We start from the raw sequence: 18,353 nt of genomic DNA, 5'->3' as shown, positions 1-18,353 counted from the left end.
GTATGTCAGAGAACACCATCGCTGAGCAGGGGCCAGTCTGGGCAGTGCAGAGGCATGGCAGAGCTCATCAGTTAACCCCCCTGCTGACAGCAGCAAGCAGGACTGGAGGAGGAACTCTGACTGTGGATATCTTCATTCTGGAGCTCTTCATAGCCAGAACGGTCTGTTTGGACAGCCAGTTACAGTGACCGGGCAAACAAATGCAGGCCAAATAATCAGATGTAGGGGATGCAGCAAGCTAGTATTTTGCATTGTGTATTTGCCCAGCAGCAGCGGAGCCCAAAGCCAAAAGATAGGAGACTCCCGTGGAGATGCAACTGTTAGGTGGTGAAAGTTCTGCTCCATAGTACATAGAAGTACAGTTAACCAAGAACAGCAGGGAGTGTCCCTATTTCCCCCTTATCCATACCAACAAGATCAGCAACTCGGGAAGAAAAATTCCCTGAGCACTGTTTCTGAGCCGTTTTTTCCTATTTCTTGTTTTGTTTCCTTGGGATGTTTCCCCAGGAAGAACCACTGGTTGCGTTAAAAGGATTTTTGTTTTTTAATGCTGGTATTGCACAGTGCGTTCCTGTGTACCTCTAAATAAAAGCTTAGCTGTGTGCCTCTGCCTCACCTGCCCCCCCAAGGCTAAAACAGCCAAAAGCGAGTGCCCCACCACTGTGACAGTTGTTCTGTTGGTAGTACATCAGCAAACCTACCACCTGGTAACTTCTAAACGAAAAAGGAAAATGCTGGCTGCTGCAGGAGGGAGCTTGACCCAGCACTGGTTGGGATGAGTGTGTCTCTGTGCCAGAGGAGCTGCTCTGGGACATGCCCATGGAGTCGGAGCTGTGCAGCATGCAGTTCCTCCTCCACCACGATGCGACTCGTAGCAATGCTTTTGGGATTTCCAGCCCTTAAAAGTTTTACACGGGAGTGCAGGGCATGTGCTAACAAATCCAGACTTAATGACAGTTAAGTGTGCTTTTCCTGGTGACATCTCACAGAACTGTAGAGGCAAACTGTGGCGACCTCCTCTTCTCACATACCGAGACTCCCTGTATCACAGCCCGAAAGCCGCTGGCCTAAATAGATGTGTACAGACAGGAGAAAGACACTGAACAAAGCTGTCGTGCCCCGGTGGTGGAATCAGGGCAATGAACTATGCAGAAATGTAGGGAAAATAACTGGAAAGGCAGTTTGGCTGGGAACAGAGAGTGAGAACATTCAGGCAAAAGAGTCAGGAAAATTTTATTCAGATAAATTCTGATTATTTGCAGTCTCTGACTAAATATCAGGCACCTGCAAATGCAATAGAGCAAAAATTTACAAAGCAGAAAGCAACTTCATCCAGTGTCCAGGGAACAACTGGCTTTGCCTAGCAAGAGACACTTCATTTTAGGTAGACCAGGTTGAGAGGCTATTTGCAGTTCCATGACAAATGACATTAAACATGATTATTACTCAGCCCTCACTGTAAAATACTTCGGTGCACTAATGACACGAATTTTAAGCCAATGATTTTAAACATCTGATCCAAACAAAGAGAAAGAAATGTTCAAACCACAATTAGCCCGTTGGCTTTTAAGTGCTTGACCTTTATTTCTCTCCCACGCACCTCCCCCTGCTAACTCCTTGAAGTCAACTGGCATCTTCTCCTGAGTTAGGTGCTTTTGGTAAAGCCCTAAGGGCAAATATCTTATTACTTCCAATCACTGTATGATGATGGAAGCAAGACCTGCTCTTACAGTTCTTCTCAATGTAACTCAAAAACAAATAACTTGGAATAAGACCTCCATTTCCACCTACTTGCTCCACTGACTTGTGTCTTTTTGCCCTTGAAAAAATTTCTGAATCCCCATTCCCTGCAGTGAATCACATGAGGAAGTAAAAATCTTAATTGTAACGTATAAGTAAAACAGCAAGACACAACTTCATTACAGGGAGATAAAAGGGCAAGGGATTACAGGCATTTTCACCTCATCTTAATTCATGGGGTTTCTTGGGATTGATACAAACATGTGAGTGCAGGGAAGTTTTGTTTTATTTTTAATACTTTTATCTGCTTCGGGCACTTTTAGGGCCCTTCCCTGCCTAGCCCCCTCAGCTGAAGCCCTGAGATTCAGGAACTGGTGTGGCTGCAGTCACACCATGTCAGTAACACAAAGCACAGAAGTATAATGTCACCTTGACTCAGCCCAGGCAAGGCTTGCATATCCAGTGTGCCCACTTACCTATACCAAGGTAACAACAAGTGTTTAACTAGCCAAGGAGCGTCTCGTTAGCACGAAGGTGATAGTGAGGCAGGGAGACATGAAAGGGAGGCAAGATAAAAGGGCAGTAGTGGGAAATACGTGAACTTTAATTACCTTAGTAGCAGGAGAAAGAAACCCAAGTGGTTTGCTGTGAATGTGCAACTCACTGATGAGCACGTGCTGTACATTCCCGTCTCTGTCCAATGCAGACAGCTGAGGATAGTCATGCCGCTGTCTTTCCTGGCCCAAACTATAGGCTTTCCTGTGTTCAGAAATACCTAATATCAGCCAACATGCCACATGTTAGAGACACAGAACACCTCAATTGTCCGCCTCTACCCTTATGATCTATGAATCCCCCCTACGTTTATGGGGAGGAAGCAGCTTTTCAATAGTTAAGACTTTCTCTGATAAGGCTAATTTACAGTCTCTCCTTCCCAAATGCACTAACTTGTTTTTAAAAAATTCTGCTGTGCATTTAGCATCTGCATTCACTGGCCAGTGGGGTATTTTGGACTAAACAAAGGCTGACTTATACACAGCACTTCCTATCTGTGGACGTTTAAAAAAACAAATAGCAGTGGTATGTTGCAAAGCTTCTGTATTTTCTTTTTCAGAAACAGTTTAGCCTAGAAACTTCAAATATGCTTAAACTTGTGGTTTTTTTTTTTTCAGAATATTTAGGCTTATGTCTTCAGATGATGCATATCCGATTTTAAATCTATTCCTATTTGTCAATACATTAAACTGCATTTGTCTATGAGGCACTCAACAACTCACTCAGTATGTTTTTCCAAGAGTATCGGAGCAAACTGATTCCCTGAGACACACTTACTGTGACAAGAAGAGCTGGGAGGATACAAAAGGCATTCATGCACACTCATATGCACAAGCATATGCCTGGTTCTTCTGGGAAAACTCACGACATCTCAGACATATGGATACTTTTCATTTTCAGCATTGTAAGTGCATGAATAGCCACTTTTGTGTGGAACTTTCTGAATGAAAAATGTTTTACCGATACAGAGGGAGGGCAGGAAAACCAATAAGGCTAACTGAAGCATACTTCCAAACCAGGTTTTCATGCTGCTTAAACCACATAGGCATTCAGGTGTGCTCGTGTAGGCTCAGCTTTTCATATCACACTCGTTAGACAATGTTGTGAAATCTACTTTGAACAGCTAAAAATTCAAGAGAGAACCATAAACATTTGCCATTCAAGTAAATGAAAGGAAAAATACCACGTACTGCTTTGGCCAACTGTGTTGACATGAACAGCACTTCTGGAGATCCTGCATGCTGATGGAAGCTCTGCAAAGCCAGAAAAGGACAGATCTCAGGCACCTTGAATTTAGCAACAGGTTATTATTTGTGCTGAAGTTTCAACTAAAGCTTCCAGCCAAGGATCAGGGTTCTAGGGCTGAGGTGCAAACTATTGCATCCATCACAACGCTGCAACAAGTCGATGAAAGAAAGAAAGATGAAGAGAGGTCTCTTAGGTGTTCAGTATCCAGCTGATGACAAAGCCAGACCAAAGGCCACAGGAGTGGCTTTTGTGGTAATTCCATAGGAGGCTATAATCAATGGCATCTGCAGAAGTGACACAAGTGAATTACATTTATTTAATCATTGAAAAGACTAATTCCATGCTGAGATAACATGGCACGACTGGTTTCCGAGCAGACAAGACTTCTATAAGAACGAGAAGGTATTTTGCAGGGCCAGAAGACTTTCTGCTGCTAAGCACTTATCTTATCTAAAATAGAGCTTTGAGTAAAAGATAAAAATCTTTGATAAAAGATTTGAATTTCTGGTTGAGACCCAAACTTGATCTTATTTTTTTCCATGTAAAAGCCCTTTTATCACGCGAAAGAAAAGGGTGAACAAATACAGCATAGTGTATGGGAAGAAAATCATAACCTCCTCCAAACTGTATCTGACTCTTTGGCACTGGAAAACTCTGCAGCAGAAGTTCTGCTTACTGAGCAAGACTGATATCCAGCTAGCTCAGGTAGAGTCTGGAACAGCAGATGCAATTTTTTAAGACGAAATTTAAACCATTTTTATATAATCATTCACCACATCAACATTCCTGGCAAACAAAGGCCATCAATGCTACCTTCCTCACCAGCTCACTCTTGGAGGGGGATGAGAGAAGGGAAGGCTCTATGCGTGGGTGCTTCTCACCTCCAGGAAAACAGAATGGAAAGAAATACACAGTATCTGCTTGTCACACTAGAAATTGCAAGGGGAAAAAAGTCAAACTCATGGGATTACTGAAAAGTAACTCTTTTTGGTAGAGGCATTAGTCCCGGGCTCATTATGAGGAACTATGAACTTAGTTTGACCACTGTGTTGGCGGGAGTTTCTGCAGGAATGGGGGGAGCTGAAGGGGGAAAAGGATATTAAATATACAGGATTATGATAATAAACAATAAAGCTATTTTAATGCTATTCTAGGATGTTTTTTTAAGCAATTTTAAAATTCATATGAAAAATACATGCATATAAGGAATTTAGGGTTAGATTTCTTCTTTCTCCACCCCCCGCCAGCAGCTACTCGGTTTCTCCTGGGCTGCAGTGTTTGCCGAGCAATGTTAGTTGTAAGTAGTTTATCTTCATAGCTGTTTTGCTGGTTTGTTTGTGTTTAGCTAAAGTTTTGATCCTTTCTGGTTAGCGTCTTTCACTGGTAATTACAGGCAGTGTACCGTGAAAAGGTTAGTTTGGTCAGTGGAGCAGAGGGTTGGGCGGGGGGAGAGGGTTAGGAGAGTTTATCAAATGATCAGAGATGCCTTGTTGGCGCTCATCCTTTGTAAACAATAAGAAATGTCAGCGTTGCTGGTTGCTGTCACTGCTGACAGTATAAAGAGCAGAGAGTGTAGCATTCTTTTGGAAAGCTGGTTTACTGGGAGAGGAAACAAGGCTATGGGATGAAGGCACTTCGTGGATATCCGAGTACCTTGGGAAAAGAGAGGAGTTTGGGCTTCTCACTCAGCAACCTAATGAAAAGTAGACAAATAGTCTTGCATTTAATATATAGTTTCCACCAATTCATGCTTCTTTTGTTAGGAACAATTCCAGTCTGTATTGGAAAGAGACAGTTAAATATAAAGAAATCATTTCACATTGACAAGCAAGTTTCAAATTAAGAAGCCAAAGGAAGTTTATGAAAGAAAAGAGAGCTGCATTCAGATAGGTAAATTTCCACTGCCCGACCTTGCATTCCTTCAGTTTTGTAACAAAAAGAGAAAAAAATCTGATGCCTGAACAAATACTCAAATGAAAATCTGGAAAACTAAATAAGCCATCTGAGAATGAAATGCTGTGATACAAACAGCTACAAGTAAACCAGAAACTTTTAAACGTCTGTGAAAAAGGAACTGCAGTAAAAAATAGGACCAACATGAACCAATTTACAAACACAAAGCTATACCTGCAGGCAAACATTTATCTAAAGGAACAGAATGTTCCGCTATTTAGGATCTCATAAGAAAACATGTCCTGCAAAAACACAGATACATTTCCAGGATTCAACTGGATCAGTAAATCCAATCTACTGTGTTATGCAGCATTTCTAATGCAGCTGATATGCTAAAGAAAAAAAAAAAAAGGCAGATTTCCTCCAACAAAACCAATTACACGTGTTGAACTGTAATAAACAACCTACTGTCAAAACAGCATTATTTAAAACAACTGACAACACTCCATATTCGCTGCTGATTTGACACACAAAGTACTGAATGGATTTTGAGAGTTATCAGTCTATCAGTCACCCTGGGAGATTTATTGCACTCTAGTCAAATAAAACTCACAGAACTGTTTAACTCTTGATCTTCTAGACTCTGCAGAAGGAAAAGGAGAATGAAACCAGTCTGGGAAAACAGACAGACTCTCTGAAGCAGAACTTTAGCTGGTGTTAACTGTCACAGCTCCATCGCGTTCTACTCACTATAAATCCATCTGTCCATAGAGATGGCACTGCCACACAGTAAATACACTCGTATACCCCAAACAGACAGACATTTAGAGAAACAGAGATAATATTTTCAAAAGTTCAGTTATTCTAAAATCCAAACTTGGGAAAATGGTGCCAGAAAGGCACCTTCCCCTGAAAATCCCTTTCAGGTGCCCTAAACATCAGTGTTGTTGTGTTTCACATTTTACGTGTTCCACTGTGAAAATGTGTTTGACATTTTTCCCTGGGAAAATGATGTTTGAATATCTGTACAGGCCACTGCAATAGAGCCCCGAAGACCCCAGGAGCCTGAAACTTTCCCCTTTATTCAGAAACGCTGCTGAAAATCACAATGCTAAGTGTGCACTTAAATGCAGACATGGATGAGGCCTCTGTGCTTCTACCTACCCTGTTTTAGACAACTGAAGTCAGCGAGAATGCCATGAACTTCACTGGGCACAGGGACAAGCCCACACCTCTCAGAGCTTAAACCTGCTTTCTTTCCTGCGAAATCCTACAGCCAGTGAACTCAACAGGAATCTCACCTAAAAAACTTAACAACTCATTTTAGATTTTTTATTTCTCAATGATAATCTCAAAACAAAGCAAGCATTATCAATGACCAAGCACTGCACAGGGCTAAGTAGAACTCCTAAAATATTTCTTTTCCCTTTCTTTTCTTGTTCGCTTTTAATTGCAAAGTAACAAAAGGGACTCTCACTGTTTGGATCACTTTCATGAAGAGCAGTAAACCCACAGACCCAGTCTTAAGAAACAATTGTTCCTGATCTGCTTTCTAAAGCTAACGAATAGTAAAAATAAAATAAAATAAAAAAGATTTGCCTGTCATGGGAGTTGGTCAATAAAATGCAACAGTGTTTATTACAACATTTAAGGTCTGTGATTAAGAACACCAAAAGGCCTAAACTAGAAAGGGTTTTAGCCTGTAATTTCCCTACAGTCCTGGCCTGTACTTCCTTATGAGCTAGCTCAGCAGGGCTTTTCTTCCATGTCCATCATCAGCTTGTAATTATTGCCATTCTCAAAGCTATGCCAGATGGGCTCTTTAGAAGCCGGCATGCAGCTTGTTTATGAGAGAGCGAGCTGTAATATTACTCTACACAGAGACCTATCTGGTCCTAGTCAAAGAGCCATCGTGTTCCCCCCTCCCCGTCCCTCCTCACTCTCCCTGCTTCCCTAGACAAGCCTCTCGGTTTCAGCTTGCTGCCCCCTCCGACTGGGGACAGCACGGGCGAGACTGTAACCCAGCACAGGGAGGCTGCTCGCTCTCCCTCACACTATTTATTTCTCTATTTATTTCTATTTTCTCTATTTCTCTATTTATTTCCCTGTTTATTTCTCTGTATCGAAACGGTGCTGACACTGGCTTCGGGGATTTTTCCTGCTTTCCCCCACTGCCTTCCTCCTCTCTTCACTTTCCTTTCCTCCTGTGAGCAAGCACTGGAGTTTAGGGACAGGATCTTCCCTTGCTGCGCCTAGTGGAGAGGATAAACATTCGTGGCGAGGTTGAGGTTAAGAAGTTGTGCACGGCAACGCAGGGAATGGCAAGAGCAAATAACCCGGAGTTCATCTTGTTATAGGCGGTCAGCGTTAGATATCTTGGAAGGCCAAGACAGTGCTTCTATCAGTAGTTAATGAGGCAGGACTTGCAACAGATAGCCACTTTTAACTTACAAAAGCTTTTAGATGGCTCTGTTTACTTTGATCCATTTCAGTTCATTTGAGCCTTTTTTCTTTTCCTTTTTTCAAACCTTCCCCCTCCCCACAGGCACCCCAGATAAACTGCCTTCCCCCTCTCTCCCCCCACTCTTCCCTCAAACAATAGTATCATTTACCAACTTTTATACTTAACAAGTTTGAAGATCTTTAGTCAAGTTCTGCTACAATGGCATAAAGAAAAAAACATGGCTCTTGAGAACACCATCATAAAGAGCGAGGGAGGGGAATCTGGCTGCAGAAACGTAATTAAAAAATCCGACTGCCGAAAGATAAATGAAAGGAAGGGGGGGTGGGGGTGGGAATAACAGGAAAGGCTGCATTTTCAGAAGAGATTTAAAGTTATTTGTTCCCGATTGGGGGAACTGCTCATTCTTTTATCCCTTGTTATTTTATCCATGTGATGCCAAAAGAACTTTCTTTGTTAAAATGTTCTCAGAACGGATAAAACTAATTTGCTGGAATGTGAAATAATCCAGAAAGTAAGAGGACTGTGCCTAATGTTCACAGACTGAGAATGCCAAATTAACCGGCCACGGTTTCCAGTCCCTGGGGCACAGGGCTGGAATTTAAAGCTTCCGAAGAGAGCCCTGGTGCTAATGGATTTGCATGAAACTTGGCATGCTAATGGAGATTGTCTCTTGTAATGAGCTTTTAATTAGGTCTGCTTGGTGCTTGACCTTCTTGTAATATGGGGCCACTCCTCAGATGACAGCATTTCTAACCCACAGGTGTGCTGAAACAGTGCTTGTAAACATGCAGGACTTACCCAGCATTCTTCAAATCCAGACACTTATTTCCCTCCAATTGCCTGCCTCTTCATCACTTATTATTCTTTCCCTCCCGTGAACATCCTTGCTTCCTTGATTATTATTTTGAAAGAGATTTCGTGTCAGTTGTTTTTGGTTTTTTGTCTATTTAAAGATCATGTTCCCAGCCAATGGGAAATGAAACAAAACCATCAACAGGAACCTGATGCAAGTACACGTGGGCAGCCCCAGCATGGCGTGGGGATGGGTTACAGGCTCTGAGAGTTGCGATTCCCACTGTCCTTCCAGAAAATAAATGTAGTGAAAAGCATTACTTTGCTGAACAGGTAGCCAAAACAGCCATCTCTGGACATACACACATCAGCCCAACCGCTGAGGGCTGTACCTCCCTTGACATTCTGAACAGCTCTGAACATGAGTAGCTGTACTTGTAGTATATGTGTTTTATGCATGTCCTTGTAGTATAAGTATTTTCATATTCTACCATAAACAGTTTCTTACCCCTCTCCGTGGCTGCCTGAAACCATCACTTCTGCCTTTCATGCTTACCGGCTGCCCTTCAAACGCTGCCAACACGTGGTACTAGACTGGAAGGCAGAGCCTTTGGGGAGCTGTGTGAATCACTTCTCACAGAACCGAATTCTCACAGTGCAGGCTATCAGTGACCGTGTGATCCCAAATGCTCCAGCTCCTCTCACAGGCTTTAAAAAGAGAAAAATCTCTGAAAGGAAAGAAGCTGGGTGTGAACCATATCAATATGTCATTAAAGAACAATGGATACCAGTAAAAAATTTAAATCATTCTTCTGGAGTAGCCTTTTCTGCTGATTCTGCCTTTTAGGAATATAATTAGCAGTCGACATCAGAGGATACATATTCATAGATTCATAGAGCATGAGGCCAGAAGAAACTATTAGATCATCTAGTGTGATTTCCTATATATCACAGGTCATTAACTTTCACAGGGTTACCCCTGTGCTGAACCCAATAATTTGTATTTGACCAGTGTCACTCGTGGCTGGCTGACACATACTTTTTACAAAGGCAGCAAAACACAGAGAATCTGTCAGTTCTTTAGCTCCAATCTTTGGGTTTTTAGGTGAAATTCGATTAAGTTCCCCTTTCATTAAAGAGTCTCATTTGCAGTTCAAACAACTCTGTATTTGGCTTCTAGCTGGCAGGTCTCAGTATATATTTCTTTAATAAATTAAAAATACTACCTCATGAAGTACTTTATACCTGTGACAGCATTTATTCTTTGAGACAATCTACCTATCCACCTTATTTTGACAAAATAATCTAATTGAAATTAGGAAGTCTTTCCCAGTAAGGCATACATTAAGCAAGGACTGCAGAGCTACTGTCCCAGCAATGAAAGTGAAAAGGCTCTGAGAAACAAAATCTATCGAGCTCCACAATGGAGAAAGCTCACTAAAGCCACTTTAGATACCGACATTGGTGATATCCACCTTTGAGCTTGTCAGGAAAACAAATGAAATAGGCAATTTAGGAAACAAATCATCTGAGCTGTTTCAAGCAATCATTATGGGAAGAAACTGATACATTGTAATTCTCTTCACTCGTTATTTGTGAAGCTAGATAAGTAGCTCAGGTGTGGACAACTTGCTGTTAACATCTGTACATGGCCCCACTGTAACTATTAACGTCCGAGTGAAAAAAAAACATCCCTTCATGCAGAAGCTAATTCATATGAATCTGAAATCGAATAAAAACAGCTTTTCTCTTTAAACCTTACACACAAAAGTAAGAAAACCTGAAGTGCCTTCCTAAATACCCTGGCTCTATCCAAAATAACTCTCAAAAGCTTATTATTGCCAAGGTTTGAAGCTTCCCTTTTCTTTCTGGAGCAAAGACTTCAGATGGAAAATCTGAAAATGAATGTTTCAATTTAAGCAAAATTCAGACAAAAAACTCTTGGCAAAGCTTTGGATGAAGATAAAGGACAAGGATAAGACAAGTTTGTCTTTGTGCAACGAGTCGCGGGACGATCCGCTGTCAAGGCCTACAACTCATTCAGTTCTTCTTACAGATGTTTTTACAATTAAGAAAAGTGACTTGAATGTCAAGTGGGAAAAAGAGTACTCCCCCAAGATTCATCCATTAGCTCTGTCAGCAATACCCCAAGCCTCCACATCAGAGCAGGTTCCTTGACTGTTGACAAGACAATAAAGAATGACTATTTACCATATGGTAATTGTAGTTCAAGATGTGTTGTCCACATGGATTCTACTTTTGCATCCCGTGTATCCATACAGGCAGTTGAGGTCTGTTGGATAGCAATGCCTATGGACACATCTTTATGGCTGGATCCGAGCTCCTTGTCTCCTCAGATAACCTATCGCAACCACAAAATACATGGTGAATGCCCCAGGGCTGCGAAAAGGCCAAAGAGAAAAACCCATCCTAGAACCCTAGTGAGATATCCTTACAAAGCACTCGAGGTATTTTATGTAAAGTAAATGAATGAGCAGATGAAAGAAAATACTTTGCCACCAACTCTGTAATGAGGTATTAGGGAGGAGTGTTGAAAAGACATGGGAAGTTGTTGAGATATTCGAAAGATATTCAAACCCCAGACGGGGATGGTAAATCTCCTTTTTTTTTTTTGGCGGGGAGGGAGGGGTGCATGGTGGTGGTAGAAATAGCAGGAATAATAATTTTTAAAAAGAAAAAAAACAAAACTCCAAGGGCACCTCCTCTAGATCTGTAAGTTATACAAGAACCTGCAGTGCGACTGTAGATGAACAAGTGCAGAGAACTGAGAGAAGGTTATAGGAGATTTTGTGTCTAGCGCATTGCTAAGAGCAACAGTCACAGTACAAGTCAGTTTCTTCTTCTTCCAGCAATTGTAAATCACAAATATATTCCTCTGCATACTCCCAAGCGTTACAGTGGCTGTAAAACTTTCTTCTCAGGACTGCAGCAGCTTGGATGTTTTGATGATGATATGGTATGTATGAATGTATTAACACTGACACATGATCAAAATTAGAATTTTCTTACAGAATTTTTCTCCTCAGATGGCCTAAGCCCTCCTGGTGAAAGGAGCCGCAAAGTTCCCTGTTTGTCTGGAAGCCTGATAGGTGACATCCACTCTAGATACACAAGAAAGGCAAAATAAAGATTCTTAGTATGGAAAAGGCTTGATCTCTCTTATTCTCCAGTAAGCAATATGGGCAGGACCTAAATGGCATAATCCAGTTAATTAAAGTGATGGTGTCTCATATACATCCAGTTTATAAGACTTGCTGATGTTCCTGGTATTTCATAGTTCCAGCAAAAATAACTCACACACTTATTACTTGAATATTTCAGGTGGAACTTTAATAATTTGCTGGACAAGAATTGAGGATGATTCTTAATAAAATGTCTTCCTTGTAAAAAAAGCATATAGATCTGCTGCTACTGATTTTCTCTCCACCCTTACTTGTTATTGTTTAGAAGAAATTAGAAAGTGGCATTGCTGGACAATTGAAAAAGAGAACAGAAGGGTAACAGGTGGAAGAGGGTCTCATGACTCTTGCAGAATCACAAGATGGTTTGGGTTGGCAGGGACCTTACAGCCCATCTCATTCCAGCCCAGGCTGCCCCCAACCCCACCCAGCCTGCCCTTGGGCACCCCCAGGGATGGGGCAGCCACAGCTCCTCAGGGCAGCCTGCGCCAGGGCCTCACCACCCACATAATAAAGAATTTCCTCCTTATATCTAATCTAAACATACCTTCTTTCAGTTTAAAGCCACTCCCCTTTGTCCGATCACCACACCCCCTGACACAGAGCCCCTCCCCAGCTGTCCTGCAGCCCCTTTAGGCCCTGTCAGGCTGCTGTGAGGGCTCCCCGGAGCCTTCCCTTCTCCAGGCCGAACACCCCGAGCTCCCTCAGCCTGTCCCCACAGCAGAGGGGCTCCAGCCTCTGAGCATCCTCGGGGCCTCCTCTGGACCCGCTCTAAAAGGTCTGTGTACTGTCAGAATTGAGCTCGGGTTTGGAAGGGGACAACTCCTTTGCGCTTAAGTAAGCCCTCTTTAAGCCTTTTATTGACCTTTTTACCAGAGGTGTGAAAGTATTGAGCATCCTCAAGGAACTGCCAGCTGAAACCGTACTGAATTCACCAAAGTCTCCTTACAACTTCAGCAGGTATTGTCAACTGTTTTGAATCTGTCTTCTAGATGGAGAAAGTGGATGACAACAAGCCTGGATAGAAAATCTCTTTCATTTACCTTCAGGGTGCACTGTTTTAATCTTCCCAGGTAAGGAGGCTACGTTATGCACTTCAAGAACAGGCTGACTTTGCCTAATGAATTTGGCCACTTACTGGCTACACTGTGAAGTAGAAACAGTGCAGGTGGGGATGGAAAGTCCAACTAGGTTATGCTGATATCCTATCCTCAGTGAGAAGAGCCATCATTAGATGGAGTATCAGTTTTTGCAGGTCAGCAAACCAATACAGTTCTGTCTAACAAATTCTCTCCAAATCTTCTTAGCACGTTCTCGTGCCAGCTTTTTGAGTTAGGAGGAACTGAAGGGAACGGGGATAGCATTTCTAGACTCCATAGGGAAAAGAAATATACTGGTGAAAGAAGCCAGGACACAACCAGCTAAAAGTTTAGTCCTGAAACAAAAGTAGTCATATTTTCCATCACCTCCAACTGCAAGTAAGGGTGCATCAAGAAAATGTTATTTGAGGAACATTCTCAGGGACAATATTCCTTTGAACTTCTTTCTGGGGTGCTCCATAGAAGACTTTCTACCCTAGAAGGGCAAAATATAACGCTGTTTTGAATTTAAGGTCCAGAGCTGAACTGCCTCCCCAGGACAGAGATTAGACCTTGCTCTACTAAAGTAAAATACAGATGTGAGTGTGAATGTCAAACGTCTGTGATGTTTGGCCAGTGAAGCACATACAGGTGAGAAAATGAGGATCATTATACTGGGCCAGAGCAAGCATCCATGCCCTTTTCCCGGTAATGATGCTAAGGAGACACCCAGAAAGAGTAAGAACAGGGCAATTCACTTGCCTGAATACTCTTTGAGCTTACAGCTCTGCTCAGCCCAGTGGATTTCATGGTTTCTTCTCTTTAGAAACACTTCACTATCTCCCTTGAAACCTATTTTTGCATCCATCTACACATGCTCTGACACAGCTCCAGAGATAAAAGACCCATCTCTTGTGGCTGGTTTGAACAGCCCCCCCCCACCCCCAGCTGCATGAGCTCCTCATTGCCCTGTAGCTCTTTTATTACATACGAACAGCTGATCCGCATCAAAGTGCTCCACGTCAGCCTTCTCAGCTTTTCTGCGTTAATGAGAACCAACACCATCCCAGGCATTTATCAGCCCTGTCCTTCTCTGAAACTTTTCTAGTTCTGATTTGTTTTTTCCAGATGAGGGACCAGAACTGAATACCACACGGAATGAGTAGGCAACAAGTGCATTTATATAGTGCTGTAAGGATCTTTTCATCTCCACTCCCTTCCTAGTAATTCATAACATACGATATTTTTTTGAGTGCTATTGAGCATCGAACTGACATTTTTGCAGAAGTATCCAAGAAAACTAGTGATCAGCGCACCTTTCTCCTGAGTAGTAAGGCTCCTCACTTAAAGCTCCCGGCTTCGCATGGCAATCCTAGAACACCTTCCCCCGATTAAACCCTGCCTTACCACCAGATTTTCTCACTACTCTTCCTCTCCTCCCCTGATCCCTTTGGATGTGTTGAACAGCGCTGGCCCCAGCTCAGGACGCCACTAATGAACTTTGCTGACCGCGAGAGCTGACCATTTATTTCCACTCTCTGTATCCTGTTGTTTTCAGCTGGCTCTTTATCCATCCAAAGACCATGTCTGCTATCCCATGGTCGCTACGTTTCCTCAAAAGCCCTTTGTGGGAAATTTGGAGTAGTCTTTTAGAAAACACAAATTGTATCCATTGCATCAATGTTACTCATTTTTTCATTGATTCCTCAAAAAATCCAAGATACCTGCAAGATAGGACTTGCCTTCACAGGAGCCATGTTGACTCTTCCCAAGTAGGTCATTTTTATGCAGGTGTCCACTATGTTTTTTACTAATTTGCCCACATGAACATTTGTATTACAGTTCTGGAGTTCCCTTGCTGAGAGGCTGATGCTACATTTGACCTTCCCTACGTTTGAAAAGACTGCTAAAGCTGGAAGGTACGCGGCTCACACACTGACCGAAGGAACGGTTGTTAGCAGAGTGCCTTGTCATTACAGCCCAGGTGGTCAGAGCTCAGCCACACTGCTCTGGTTTAGGCACCAGAGATCTTAATTGTCAGGATTGCTACTGCTGTCTGCATTGTAACTGTGTTCACAAGCACTGCACAACATCCAAAACTGTAAACCCACTGCTCTACGCAGACACAGCCAGTTCAGGTCCCAAAATTTTTAATTTATGTAAAATCTAAATCGTCGTGTATTTAGATTTCATAAAAGCAGGCAACTTGGAGTTTGATCAAGAAAATGCAAGCAAACCAAGAAAAAAAACAAGACAAAGATGGATCCCAGGGACAAACAGTGTAGCGTGGGTCATTTACAGCATTTTGCTCTCCTCTCCTTATGACTTTAGCTCCAACACCTTCATGTTCCTTCTACCTCCGCCAAATCCTTTCCAGCAACCCCACCTCCCCGCCCTGCCCATCTTCCCCATTCCTCTGCCCCTTTCATCTCCAAACCTAAAGTACCTCGTTCATTACTTCAGTCCTTCCCAAACAGTTCATGTCCTCAGGGCAGATACTCCTCTTACTTGGGCCCTCTGCATTGTAACGGCTGACTCTTAACTTTCCTTTAATTCATTATCTTTTATGTGCATTAGCAATGAAAGGCTATTACCACTATTTTACTATTTTACACGTGACACTCAATCACAGAGAGGCGAAGTGACTTTCTGAGATTCACACAAAGCCTGTAAGGGAGCAGAAAGCTGCACCCACATCTCCCAAGTCCAAGGGAAACACTCGTACCATGGGCCAGCCCTCCGCTCTCAGGTGGTGAGCCCCCTGTGGAAGTGGCAGTGGCACATTTCAGAGAGAAATGAATTATTCTGAATTCACATTGGTCACCTCTGCAGCACCTTGGTCCACGTTCAGAGCTGTGCGCAGAGTGGTCATATCCCAGGGCCCTTCAAGCATGCACAAAACACCAAAACCAGAGAAGCTGCAGTACCATCCTGAGACAAGCCGTGTCAGTACTCCATAGCTCAGCTAAATGAAGGCATCCAAAAGAAATACTGGTGCCAGCAGAGCAGGGCAGCGCTGTTGGACAAAATGACTCCCAGCAGCGGGTAGCCCGGCAGCTCTGGCAGCACCAGCCTGTTTGTGCTAATGATGACAGCTGCACAGAAGTGGGCATGTTTTTCACTTCGCGTGTTTCCAGCTCTAGTTGCCCTTTTCAGGAGCACTGTCGAACTGGAACGGCCCGAGGCCTTGTCTTACCCCTCCCTGAAAACGGGAAGGCAGCTGGTACACTCCGTATTAGGTACCAATGCCCTGTAAAAAGTAATGCTATCCAGCTGGCCATGAACAGGATGGCTTTCTCGAGCTAGAGTCACACTCTGGGACTGGTGTGTATGTCCTGAGCCCGTGCAATGAAAGGAAGATGGGTCTCGGCCTCAGGACTCCGCTCCTGCTCCCGAGTGCAATGCCTGGGGAGCACTTGTCATGCAAGCATTCCCAGACAGATCAAGGAACAGCGTCAGATTTTCTTAGATTACTCACATGAACCAAACAAGCAGGATTTGGCCTGGATACAGGAATCAGTCAGTTACCCACCGTGAAAATATAGTGAATAATTGAAGATGAAAGGCAGCTGTAAACAAACAGCAGACCAGCACATTACACTGTTCAACAGTGCTAGGACTGAGCAGCACATGGAAAAGGAAATTCCTATCCATATGAAATAGCAGGAGAAAGTTTGATAAACAGGACGTCGTTATCAAATTATGAGTCAGATAAAGTGTCATCTGCCACACAGATGAGAGTGAATGTTGTTACCCGTAAAGGAGGCCATGCCAGGGACTGGCCCCTCTTGCCTAGAAAGAGAGATGGGGTTGAAAGCCAGGGAGGAAAGGAAAGGGAAAAAGAGCTGTGAATAATCGGGTTTGGTGCTCCTGCTGGAGAGGACAGCAAGATAGCTGCTGCTTGCTGCTGCTGCTGCTGGGGGGAAAGGCTACATCCCCTGCACACCGCAACATCACCGCTTGTTGCGGAGTTGGGGGAAACTTATGGCAGTCCTGTGGCCAAAACAGCTCGCTTTTCTCTCATTCCAACTCAGCTCCGCTGGCTGGGACACTGCAGCAGAAATGAAGCAGCCTGAGGGTCTTCATAGCCTTCTCCACCACCTGCCTGCTCTTCCCTGTGCACCATCTCTCCTGTCTCTGGTAAAATGAGGAGCCCGAGGCTGACAGGCTGGGAACATTTCGCATCCTTGTGCAGCTCCGCTGTGGCTGATCCAGCTGAGCACATACTGCAGAGACGATTCAGTCGCAACAGACTCACTACGTTCTGTGTCTTCTCCTTTTTAAAACATTATCCTTCAGTTTCCAAGGACAGACCAATAGCTTTTATTAACCCTACAAATATTCACCTTTAAAAATAGAGTCCTTTTTTTTTCTGGAGAAATTGCTTCTATGTTTATTTTAAAGTACAAAGCAGTTGTGGTTCTCTGTGTGTTTTTACAGTTTACAGTCCCGCACATTTTGCAAACTGTAAAATACGGATGTTTCCCTAGTGGAAAAACTGCACTATAAAAAATTCATGGAGTTTCCTGTTTTCTCATGGAGCTTCAGTATTTGTTCTTTAAAAAATTATCACCCCTGTGGAAGAATCTGGTAGAGCTTAATGGCAAAGAAGCAGCATTCCACAGATGTGCTAAGTGTCCCACTAAGTGCAGGCGAAATGATAAGCTCTGTTAAGAAAGCCGTAGAGTAATTCAGAAGGCCCTGTTACGGTTTTCATTTACTGGTCTGTCCAGTTATGTAAGAGGTTGTTTCTCCCTGCAGGTTGACTGTTTCCAACCTTGCTACATCGAGTTTTCCACTGAGCAGAACAGGGTAACCCAGCACAAAACAGAGTGCGCGGTGCAGGAGCGTTATGGGGAGCCAACACCCAGACCCCACAGCGGAGCAGGGACATCGCCCAAAGGGGGGTCTGTGCTGGAGTCCTGGCATATGCAGGGTGCAGGACAGGGACTTCACAGAGCAGGGCTGACAAGAGGGACCGGGTCAGTCCTTGGGAAAGGAATCAGCAGGATGCTAAGTGTACAGGGGGCATCTGACCCACAGCACGTGCTGCCCAGGGTTGTGGTAACAGAGGGACAGAAGCATCTTACCCCGCCCTCTGCCTTCCTCAGGAAATCTCCCCATGTTTGTACCAGCTGGAGGAGCATCTGAGAGGCAATGGAAAAAAAAAAATGTGCCGCAGGGGAGTAATCGAGGACCTGAGGTCTCCCAGGATGCCTGGGTGGCTGATGCATATCACCCCTAACACCCCTTACTTGGGGCTGAAAGTGCTTAAAGGCCAAACCTCTCCCTCCTCCACTGCTACTTTCTCTCCTTCACACCTCCCTTGCATACGGCAGAGGTATTTCCACTCCTGGCAGCAGCAGGATGGCTTTCAACAGG

General features: G+C 43.6%; 1 long non-coding RNA gene across 8 annotated transcripts in view; it reads right to left on the bottom strand.

Moving 5' to 3' along the window:
- LOC118250339 (uncharacterized) overlaps positions 1–18,353 on the bottom strand; it is a 108,474-nt gene that overhangs the window by 25,260 nt on the left and 64,861 nt on the right. For 3 of the 8 annotated variants that reach the window (XR_004779420.2, XR_004779421.2, XR_004779423.2), the window contains 2 exons: positions 3,486–3,548; positions 2,352–2,499 (listed from right to left, as the gene is read on the bottom strand). The exons of 3 other annotated variants lie outside the window; for them this stretch is intronic. This is a non-coding gene — a long non-coding RNA (uncharacterized LOC118250339). Of the gene's footprint in view, positions 1–2,351; positions 2,500–3,485; positions 3,549–10,903; positions 11,055–18,353 lie in introns of all 8 variants that reach the window. 2 more of the 8 variants (XR_004779424.2, XR_004779422.2) reach the window with 2 other exon arrangements.

The sequence above is a fragment of the Cygnus atratus genome, chromosome 5, assembly GCF_013377495.2.
Source record: "Cygnus atratus isolate AKBS03 ecotype Queensland, Australia chromosome 5, CAtr_DNAZoo_HiC_assembly, whole genome shotgun sequence".
Taxonomy (NCBI): domain Eukaryota; kingdom Metazoa; phylum Chordata; class Aves; order Anseriformes; family Anatidae; genus Cygnus; species Cygnus atratus.
Note: the sequence above shows the minus strand (reverse complement) of the source record. Positions and strands in the feature narration are given on the sequence as shown.